The sequence below is a fragment of the Bufo gargarizans genome, chromosome 3 (genome assembly GCF_014858855.1).
Source record: "Bufo gargarizans isolate SCDJY-AF-19 chromosome 3, ASM1485885v1, whole genome shotgun sequence".
NCBI classification, from domain to species: Eukaryota; Metazoa; Chordata; class Amphibia; order Anura; family Bufonidae; genus Bufo; species Bufo gargarizans.
In genome coordinates, this window is record NC_058082.1 from 105,356,577 (window position 1) to 105,368,613 (window position 12,037).

Below are 12,037 nucleotides of genomic sequence, written 5' to 3' on the forward strand. Positions count from 1 at the left end.
ACTTTGCAACTTAAAAAATAAAATAAAATTGCGACTTTTTAATGCCATTTTTTCATCGCAGGCAGATAAATCTTCCCCTGTGTGCTTAGAGAGGCCATGTCCTATCTCACCGCGGGTGCTGCTTATAAGCATTGGCCAAGGATATCTGACCAAAATTCAGGTAAAAAAATTTGGAGTGGAACATTATTAGGCCTCCTTTGTGGCACCTCTTTTTTTGTCCTTTTAATACCATGAATTTCTTGCTTTCTTTGGATGGTGTGTTTTATTTTTCATGAACTTTTTTTATCCACACATTTTTTCATTTCCTATAGAAAAGCCTTATACCTAGAACATGCTGGGGCGGATATATGAAGCAGTTTCCGCCAGTTTTATGGTAAAAAAATAAATAAAAATAAGTTCATCCTATGGTGCACACCATATTTACTCCACCTTTTGTCAGTGTGTGACTTCTCCTGCCACTTTTGAAAAGTGAGCAGGTTTTAGCGGTAGGGGGCGTGACCTCCTGTGACCCGTCAGACTTACTGTATGTTAGAACCAGGTGAAAATTATAGTTCAATCCTACGCCAGCCCATAGATGACGTAGGATGGAATTTCTGGTGCACGAACTGCCAGAAAGTAAGTCCGTTTAATTATTATATCGTAGATTTTGCACAATTGGACTGTAGTACCAGTGTTAGGGCTCATTCACATGGCCGTTTGAATGTGTGCGGACCCATTCATTTCAATAGGGCAGCAAAAGATGCGGACAGCACACCCTGTGCTGTCCACATCCGTAGTTCCATTCCGTGGCCCTGCAAAAAAGATAGATCATGTCCTATTTTTGTCGGACAAGAATAGGCATTTTCTCTGATAGTGCCGGCCATGTGCGATCCGCAATTCACCTAAAAACTGGCGTCATGAAATTGACCTGTGTATGTTTTCTGTAGAATTTATTGGCTGCTTCTATAAAGAGTAGCATTGCCTCATGTAGTGCAATCAGGTCAGTTTTACCCTAACCTCCACATGATGGCTGCATTATCCCGACTGAATACGGCTCCTCTGACTGCACTCGCAGCATCGTGACGATTTCTGATGCTGTGCAATGCTTCCTGATTATGGGTCTACTGTACTGAACTGACATGATTCTAGGAGTACGGTGCAGTAGATCTGCATTCAGGCAGGAACTCGCAGCACCCTAAATGTGAGTACAGTCAGAGGAGCAGCCGTCTCTGAACACACTCATGTTATTAGCCTTCTGGTGCGCGGTGTTGGGCTGACCTCACATTTAGGGCTCATTCAGATGGCCATATGTGTTTTTGCGGGCTACAAATTGCAGATTCCGCAAAACACTGATACCAGCCCGCTTGCTTTCCACATTTTGCAGAACGCACACGGCCAGTCCTATGATAGAAATGCCTATTGTCCGCCTATTTGAAGCACGCTGTGCTGCCTGCATCTTTTGCAGCTCCATTGAAATAAATAGGTGTCACGATCCCTCCTGTGACAGAGGTTAGAATATCTAAGAGACTGGCTGACACGTGAGGTTATCTGACAGCCTCTTGGTTTTCACTTATTGCAGTGTTGTTGTTGGTAATGACCACACCTCTTGTGTCAGGTGTAGCTTGTGGTCATTACTTCCTCTGTTTAGTCTGGACTCGTACTTCTTACCATACGGTTGATATTATCTGCCTGGCGTTGGAAGAGCTTGGTGTGGTTCTCATCTGAGTTGCTGCTCATCCATTTTCTTTTGAAGCTGAGTATACTTCTCGTTGTATTTTATTGTTCCCATTTGTTCGTTTTTTACTAGGCCCCAGGGAGACGCTGGTTCGTTCATCTAGGAAGTAACCAGTAGTCTCAGACCCTGTCACTACTCCTAGGACTAGTAAGGGTTACTAGGGCCTAGGTTTCCGGTGTATGAATATTCCCACCTTCAGGGTCTATTCACACTGACAGGAGTCAGAGTTAGGCCCCTTTCACACGGGTGTTGCGGGAAAATGTGCGGGTGCGTTACGGGAACACCCGCAATTTTTCTGCGCGAGTGCAAAACATTGTAATGCGTTTTGCACTCGCGTGAAAAAAATCGCGCATGTTTGGTACCCAAACCCGAAGTTCGGGCTTGGGATCTGTGTTCTGTAGATTGTTTGTTTTATTTTCCCTTATAACATGGTTATAACGGAAAATAATAGCATTCTGAATACAGAATGCATAGTCAAATAGCGCTGGAGGGGTTAAAAAAATAAATAAAAATTATTTAACTCACCACCAAGTCCACTTGTTCGCGTAGCCCGGCATCTCTTTTGCTGAACAGGACCTGGGGGGAGCATTAATTACATGAACAGGACCTGTGATGACGTCACTCCGGTCATCACGTGGTCCGTCACATGATCTTTTACCATGGTGATGGATCATGTGATGGAACATGTGATGACTGGAGTGACGTCATCACAGGTCCTGTTCATGTAATTAATGCTCACCCCAGGTCCTGTTCAGCAAAGGAGACAGACGAGAAGCCGGCTACGCGAACAAGTGGACTAAGGTGAGTTAAATTATTTATTCTTTTTTTTAACCCCTCCAGCGCTATTTGACTATGCATTCTGTATTCAGAATGCTATTATTTTCCCTTATAACCATGTTATAAGGGAAAATAATAATGATCGGGTCTCCATCCCGATCGTCTCCTAGCAACTGTGCGTGAAAATCGCACTGCATCCGCACTTGCTTGCGGATGCTTGCGATTTTCACCAAACCCCATTCACTTCTATGGGGCCTGCGTTGCGTGGATTATCGCAACGCACAAAGAGGAGCATGCTGCGATTTTCACACAACGCATAAGTGATGCGTGAAAATCACCGCTCATGTGAACAGCCCCATAGAAATGAATGGGTCGGTATTCAGTGCGGGTGCAATGCGTTCAACTCGCGCATCGAATCCGCGCGGAATACTCGCCCGTGTGAAAGGGGCCTTAGGGTTTCCTAGGTGGTTACCGGTTCCCTTTCCCTAGCCTTGAGGCCTAGTTTCTGGTCATTTTCCTTCTGTTATCATTCTGGTGTTCCTCCCTTCCCCCTACGCTGTGACAATGGGTCCACATCCGATCCACAAATTGGGGATCGTATGTAGTCACCAACATACAGCCGTCTGGATGATCCCTTACCGTGCTCGGTGTGAGATCTGGTTACTTTGTGGTGTTCCTGGATCTTCCGTTTCTGAACCCTTCCCGGTAATTACTAGCAGGTTTTCTTACATTGACATATTGGTGTCTCGCATCCCATCATACAGGTCCTATGTGGTTATATTGCGGTAGTGAAGAGCGAGCCTGCTCTACCAGTTACACAGACTGTTCTTCAAGAGCATTCAGCTCTGATAAAGATGCTTTGAAGCCGCCTTCAATAGTGGGGGTATTCAGTTCTGAGGCTGGTAATCCCTTCTTTTGTCTACCATGGGGCCAAATTTTCTTCCCAGTCAGGATCATGTTTTTTGAGGCTGTCTATAGATGTAACTATTGTCATTAGCCGTCCAGCCATTAATGATTGGCACTAAAATAGCTTCACATTTCTACTTTCCAGTTGGAGTCTCACTGGCCAGTACAGTTATAGGACCTGCCATAGGGAAGGCCACACAGTCAGGGTTCCTGGTGCTGTTTTGGAAGCCAAAACCAGGAGTGAATTCAGAAAGAGGAGAAGTTGTATCTCTGTCCTTCACCCTCATGTCCTCTGCTAAGAAGATCTGCAGGCTTGTTCTGTCTCAAAAGCTACAGCAGGAGACAGCAGTGGTACCAGATGTCGTGATTAAAATTGGAAACCATGCTGGAGCACAACCATATCCGTATATCGGTCCGCAATCCACAAATCCGTAAAATATGGATACCTTCCGTGTACACTCCACCCATTTCTCACTCCCATCAATAGAAATGGCGGTCCTCATCCGCAAAATGGACCTGAATAGGACACGTTGTATAATTTGTATAACAGCCACACGGATCTGCCAAAAATAAGGATGTATGCATGGTCCCATAGAATTCAATGGGTCCATGTGCTTTCCACAAAAATAGCAGCTAGCAAACATACGGTAGTGTGCAGGAGGCCTAAGGCTCTATTCTCACGACCGTATTTTTGGTCCGCATCCAATCTGCCTGTTTTGCAGTTAGGATGAGGACCCACTCATTTCAATGGGTCCATCCATATGTCCTTCCCGCAGCACCCGAAAAAAAAAAAATAGAACATATCCTATTCTTGCATGTTTTGCGGACAAGAATAGGCATAGTTACAATGGATCTGCAAAATGATGTCATCTGAATTTTTGCGGACTGCAAAAAACATAGTGTGAATGCACCCTCAGGTCTCATGCACACGTCCATAGTTTTTGTTCTGCATTGTTTGCGGATTCGATGCGCACCTATTCACTTCAGTGGGGCTGCAAAAGATGCGGACAGCACACCGTGTTCTGTCCACATCCGTAAGTCCGTTCGGCAGCCCTACAAAAAAAAAAACATGTCCTATTGTCCTCATTACGGACAAGGATAGGACTATTCTATAGAGAGCAGGAAATTCGGTTCTGCAAACTGCGAAACTCACACGGCCGGTATCCTTATTTTGCGGATCCGCAATTTGTGGACCGCAAAAACACCAACAGTTGTGTGTATGAGCCCTAACTCTGAGAACCATTCATTGGTTATATTTCAATCCTGTTTTTGGTTCCCCCTCAGCCATCTGACCACCTAAAAATAGTCAGGAAGAAAACCTTATTTCTGTTGTTCGTTCCCCTCTTTCGTGTCCTCTGCACTCTCTGTACATGTGAGCGGAAAGACAGAAATTATGGGAATATTTAATCCATCAGGACAGCAATGGCCCCTGACGTCCCCCTTGACTATACTGGGTTCATTGGGTCTTTGTCATATTACCGGGCAGCGTGGTGTTATTTTGTGTCTCTCTTGTGGTGGAATCTCCTAAGGAGGTGCCAGAGTAGATCTGAACACCCTTTAAAGGGTAACTGTCATATAAAAAAAAAAAAAATGTATGTAATTGGATTGGTCTGACTAAGTTTACCTTGTTCCCTAGTTAATACTTTTGCATAGGTATTGAATTACCTAGTAATTGCAGCATGTTCTTTCCTCCCCCAGGTGTCCTCTGTCTCCTATCTTCTATATACAGAAGACGGAGGTAGCAGTGGGCAGTAGGGTTGTTGCGATACAAAAATTTTGATTCGATTCAGATACCATAAAAAAGTATTGCGATACTCGATACCATGCGAAAAAAATAAAATGCCAAAAAAGCCACGTGCTTTCTGCATTTAAAAAAATGGAGAATCAATCAGTTCTTATTTATATATACTTTTTTCTGTTCCAGCGTTCACTACATAGGAGATTTGTGTGTGTATATATATATATATATATATATATATATATATATATATATATATATTTTTAATAGTTTGGACTTTTCAGACGTGGCAATATGTGATATGTTTATTTATTATTTATATATTTTATATGTAAAATTGGGAAACCTTTTTATTTATTTTTTTACTTTTTATTAACTATTTCCCTCCTTAGGGGCTAGAACCTGGGGTCTTTTCATCCCTTGTCCTATTCACCCTGATATAGAGCTCTATTAGGGTGAATAGGACCTCACACTCTCCCTGCTGCCCTGTGCACAGTACACACAGCAGCAGGGAGATTACCATGGCAGCCAGGGCTTCAGTAGCGTCCTGGCTGCCATGCTGGGGCTCTGATCAGAACGGCCACCAATGAGAAGGGGAGGAAACCCTGATTTTAATACTAGGGGGGAGGGGTGGGGGGCGCACTGCACCACCAATGATTTTAATACTGGGTGGGGCGCACTGCACCACCAATGATTTTAATACTGGGGAGGGGGGGTGGGTACACTGCGCCACCAATGATTAGCCTTTAATACAGGAGACGGGTGCCGGCAGCAGATCAGCGGCAGTTAACCCCTCAGGTGCTGCACCTGAAGGGTTAACTGGCGCTGATTGCAGCTCCCTGTCAGAGGCAGGGTGCCGGCTATGTGATTCTGCTGCCGGCACCTGCCTCCTATATTAAAGGTTAACTATCATTGGTGGCACAGCGCACCCGCCCCTCTCTCTTATTGGCAGCAGCGGCACAGGTGGGAGGGAAAGAGTGATGACTGAGGGAACATGAGCGCGCTGACAGCAGTGCGCTCAATGTTCTCTGATGCTAGGCTGCCCAGTAGGGCAGCCTAGTATCGATAAATGTCAAATCCCGGTATTGTATCGATACCGGGACAAAAGTATTGATATTTCGATACCCGCAACAACCCTAGTGGGCAGTCCCGAACGCTGCATGCGTGCTCCCTTTGGACCGGTATAGTGCCAATATTCGTAATAAAAATTTGCAAACAACTATTCAGGAGGAAAAGGGCGTGTTTAAGTCTGGAGAAAGCAGATTGGTTGGGGTGAGGCTGCGAGTTCCCGAGATGAGCCAAATGAATTCTGGGTAGTTAGGGAGGTCTTATCCTCAGGGTAAGGGCATCGGTGGCCATCTTGAGAAGATAGTCAGAAATACTTTAAAATAATGATTACTGAAGTTAGCTGTCATTTTGTAATGCATTTCTTTTACCTCTAGGCCCCATTCACACAACCGTATATATATATTTTTTTTCTCTGCATTCGTTCCACATTTTTTGTGGAACGGATGCGGACCCATTCATTTCAATAGGTCCGCAAAAAATACAGGCAGCGCACCGTGTGCTGTTCGCATTCGTGTGTCCGTTCCGCAGCCCCTCAAAAAAGATAGTGAGTTGTTGGATCACACTCTAGGTGGGGAATATTTCGTGGGTGTCAGGAGACGGTTCCCAGGCCGAGTTGCAATATAGAGAAAGACTCCTGAAAACCACTTTTATGCTTTACGTGCAGTACTTTATTGCATAGGCTGTTTTCCAGTTCGCAAAACGTTTTTCGGCATAAAGCCTTTTTCAGAACACTGGATGAGCCGCTTGTGCTGGTATAGTAATATGGACTAAGGTCCGAGGTTTGGGGGCTCTGTGGCCTGGAGTGCGCTTGTGGGATGTAGGCGGCTCTAAAAAAGATAGAGCATGTCCTATTCTTGTCCGTTTTGCGGACAAGGATAGGCATTGTTATAGTGGGTCAGAAGATTGACAGAGCCATGTGTGATGATAATGATTTCCCTGCCTGGTCCTGTCAATTAAAGTGCAGATGGCGCAGCAGTTGCAGAGAGAGCAGAGCCTCTTAAGTGTAACTGCAACGCCCCTGTTGCTCCTAGAGGCTTATTTGCATATATTGAAACAATTTTTCTCAGTAATATGAGCACATATGAACATGGGACCAACACAGATGTCTTCAGCTGCCAAGTGCACATGTAACAGGTCAGCCAGTGTCATAGGGACAAATCTGCCCTTTAGATAAAGGCTCTTTAAAAATCATAGTAATCCCAGAGAACCCTTTTAAAGGGGTTTTTCCTGTAATGAACATTATTTATTATTATTTTTTTTTAATAAGTGTCTGCAGCCACCCCCTTAAACAAAAAATTCATACTTAACTGCTCCACGCCGCTCTGGTCCCCCCTACTGCATCTGTGTCCATCTTCCGGCAGGTGCATGGTCACATTCACCATTCCAGCCAATAACTGGCTTTAGTGGTGACGTGCTCCTTATGGCGTCATCACCACTGAAGCCAGTCATTGTCTGGAGCAGCACATGTGATCATGCACCACTGGATGTGACAGTGCGGGGACCGGAAGATGGACACAGCGGAGGCAGTGCAGAGGACTAGAGCGGTGTGGAGTAGTTAAAGGGGTTCATTCAAGTGAACAGAGCTTGGCCGTCCCCAGGCCGGTTGATACTAGCCGTGACTTCACTGGGCCTGCGGTAAACAGCGAGAAGGCCACGGCGCTGCTGGAGCGCCGCTGCCTTCTCGAACAGCTGATCGGCAGAGGTCCCGGGTGTTGGACACCCGCCGGTCATATGCTGATGATCTATCCAGAGGATAGATCATCAATAAAAAAAAAACTGCAGAACCTCTTTAAATATGAATCAGGGGGCAGACTGTGGTCACTTGCTAAAAAAAAATCTTAATTACCAGAAAAGCCCTTTTAGGGTACCTGCACATGGTAAAAAATTTGTATGCATGAAATCTGCACAAAAAAAGGCTCAAATCCGTATTGTTTTTTATGAACTCGTGTGGTGTTTGATACGGGGTTTAGTGCAGATTTTCTTTTTATGTTAACAACCCCATTGAGGTTTTTGGGGAATACCCCTCTACAGAGTGGGTGGAGCGCACAAACAATTGACATGCTGCAGATTTTAAAATCCACCCAACATGTCAGTTTCCACATGGAAGAAAAAAACAAAGGGGGTCATTTACTAACCAGAAATACGCATATACTAGGTGTATTCCGGGCACAGTTCTGTGACTTTTCCCCTCTCACGCCAGGTCTAAAAAAGTGGGCGGGGAAGGGCCCGGGCCGGTAGGCCCATATCATTTACCATTTCCTGCGCCTGTCTAATTGTAAGACAGCCAGGAAGCAGTCTTACACTTAGGGCTTATTCACACGAACCGTATGAATGAGTCCGCGGACCCATTCATTTCAATTCCCAACCAAAAACTCCATGTGTAACTTGCGGTTTTGTGTAGCTCTCACCCTTGCATTGCAAAGAGTGCAATCCGCAAAAAGAATCGCCATGCTGCGAATTTCAGAATCCGCACGGAACGGAAAAAGCAAAGTGTGCATGAGATTTGTGTAATCTCATACACTTCGCTGGTGCTGTTCTGCGCTGCAGTTTTTCTGCGAAGGAATCTGTGTGGGGGAAAAATGGCGTAATCTGTAACGTGTGCAGGTAGTCATACAGTCTGTGGGGCTTGGTGCCGGAGCAGTGTATGCAGGCTGCCATCCTGACCAGAAAAGCACGTACTGTCCACGGTTCTGTCGGCACACCGTGCCTGCCGTCACATGGCTCAGAAGAGGGCACAGTGCATGGAACTACACTTGTACAGGGAGTGCAGAATTATTAGGCAAATGAGTATTTTGACCACATCATCCTCTTTATGCATGTTGTCTTACTCCAAGCTGTTTAGGCTCGAAAGCCTACTACCAATTAAGCATATTAGGTGATGTGCATCTCTGTAATGAGAAGGGGTGTGGTCTAATGACATCAACACCCTATATCAGGTGTGCATAATTATTAGGCAACTTCCTTTCCTTTGGCAAAATGGGTCAAAAGAAGGACTTGACAGGCTCAGAAAAGTCAAAAATAGTGAGATATCTTGCAGAGGGATGCAGCACTCTTAAAATTGCAAAGCTTCTGAAGCGTGATCATCGAACAATCAAGCGTTTCATTCAAAATAGTCAACAGGGTCGCAAGAAGCGTGTGGAAAAACCAAGGCGCAAAATAACTGCCCATGAACTGAGAAAAGTCAAGCGTGCAGCTGCCAAGATGCCACTTGCCACCAGTTTGGCCATATTTCAGAGCTGCAACATCACTGGAGTGCCCAAAAGCACAAGGTGTGCAATACTCAGAGACATGGCCAAGGTAAGAAAGGCTGAAAGACGACCACCACTGAACAAGACACACAAGCTGAAACGTCAAGACTGGGCCAAGAAATATCTCAAGACTGATTTTTCTAAGGTTTTATGGACTGATGAAATGAGAGTGAGTCTTGATGGGCCAGATGGATGGGCCCGTGGCTGGATTGGTAAAGGGCAGAGAGCTCCAGTCCGACTCAGACGCCAGCAAGGTGGAGGTGGAGTACTGGTTTGGGCTGGTATCATCAAAGATGAGCTTGTGGGGCCTTTTCGGGTTGAGGATGGAGTCAAGCTCAACTCCCAGTCCTACTGCCAGTTTCTGGAAGACACCTTCAAGCAGTGGTACAGGAAGAAGTCTGCATCCTTCAAGAAAAACATGATTTTCATGCAGGACAATGCTCCATCACACGCGTCCAAGTACTCCACAGCGTGGCTGGCAAGAAAGGGTATAAAAGAAGAAAATCTAATGACATGGCCTTCTTGTTCACCTGATCTGAACCCCATTGAGAACCTGTGGTCCATCATCAAATGTGAGATTTACAAGGAGGGAAAACAGTACACCTCTCTGAACAGTGTCTGGGAGGCTGTGGTTGCTGCTGCACGCAATGTTGATGGTGAACAGATCAAAACACTGACAGAATCCATGGATGGCAGGCTTTTGAGTGTCCTTGCAAAGAAAGGTGGCTATATTGGTCACTGATTTGTTTTGTTTTTGAATGTCAGAAATGTATATTTGTGAATGTTGAGATGTTATATTGGTTTCACTGGTAAAAATAAATAATTGAAATGGGTATATATTTGTTTTTTGTTAAGTTGCCTAATAATTATGCACAGTAATAGTCACCTGCACACACAGATATCCCCCTAAAATAGCTAAAACTAAAAACTACTTCCAAAAATATTCAGCTTTGATATTAGAGTTTTTTGGGTTCATTGAGAACATGGTTGTTGTTCAATAATAAAATTAATCCTCAAAAATACAACTTGCCTAATAATTCTGCACTCCCTGTATAGAGAGAGATGAGTATATCTGTGTGAGTATAGGATACATGGACTACTGTATATATGGAGAGTATGTGATAGGAGTTATGTATACCATATGACTGGAAGAGTATACAGTGCTTTCTCAAGATACAATGGTCTCGGGATACAATATGTTCAACATACAAGGGTCTTTTCTGACCCATCGTAAGTTGAAACTAAACTCAACATACAATGCCTCAGACTCAGATCCAACCAATCAAGGTCACTTCTCTGGTAAAATAGCTGCTATTCCTGGATGTTATGTGTAAGGACTTGTTTTATCTTTAGTTATCTGCTTATTTTTCTTCAATCTTCATTTTCTCTTATCTTGGATGACATTTTGGGGCTTGGGAACCGATAACTCAAGTTACCACTTGAGGGACCACTGTATAAGAAGTCTATATTATGTATGAGAAGTATGGTGCGTTTATGGTTAGTCTATACATGGTCTGACTGTGGTGGCCAACACTGTGACTTACCTGCATCTTCATTGTGCTCACTTTCCCACTGGCCCATTGTGCTAAGAGATTCAGTCACTTATTTATGTCGCGCTTAGTTAGGACACCATAAAACTGGTGACGGGTTCCCTTTAAATATTTCAGGTCTAGCAATGTGGCTTAGTTATGTCTCACTTGATTCCTTTATCTAGGAAAAATGTATCTGTGCCTGGCGTGCCCCCCTCTAGACCCCCGTCTGGCGTGCCGCCAGGCGTGTCCGTCTGCCGCTGGGCAGTGGCCTCCTACTGGTGCCCTGACGCATAAAAGTAACAAGGTAGGAGGCAGGAAGTTAAGTTAAAGCTAAAGGGGTCCTAAGGTGAAGACCTCCGGTAAGGACCCAGTGTAACAGAAAGATTAGGGAAAGCCTAGTGGAGATGAGTGGTAGTTCAATCTATGCACTCTACTATCATTTGGGGAGTGGAGTAGCCTACAGTGCCTATTCACGATCTACAGTTTACCGCACAGCTGTATTTGGAGCCACATTCCTCCATGGACAATACTAATGGTAATTCTATGTAATTCAAGGAGTGCAAGACATATATACTGACCATGTGATTTATAGGGTATAGTATACTCTACAGCTGGAGATAGGATGGGTCAGCCTAAAGTTAAAGGAACATTAATGTGACCAGAGCACTGAAATTTAGTAAAGATCCTACCCAGACCTGTTATATGGGAGGCAGCACCATCCTGGCTGGGAATTTGTCTTGTATGGATTATAGCTAACCCTTCTATGCCAATAAATTGGTATAACCTACCTCAAGACAAGTGATTTTCAGTAAATGTCAACTTATGCCCAACTAAATTCTTCTGTTATTCTATCTATTTGCACCTAAGGGTGCTGATGTCACAAACATTAGGGACCCTGTCTTCATTGCACCTAATACCCATAACCTCAAGGGCACCTCTGTCATCCCTGGGAAGGAGACTCCCCTCCCTGCACGACAACCCAGGGGGCTACAAAACGGCAATGGAGACTGTGCATTCCTCTGTCCACATTCACACTTACAGCCATGCTCACACA

General features: G+C 44.7%; 1 long non-coding RNA gene across 1 annotated transcript in view; it reads left to right on the forward strand.

Annotated features, from left to right (window-relative positions):
• LOC122933294 overlaps positions 1–12,037 on the forward strand; it is a 46,324-nt gene that overhangs the window by 2,643 nt on the left and 31,644 nt on the right. The window contains exon 2 of the long non-coding RNA XR_006388412.1: positions 62–160. This is a non-coding gene — a long non-coding RNA (uncharacterized LOC122933294). The remainder of the gene's footprint in view (positions 1–61; positions 161–12,037) is intronic.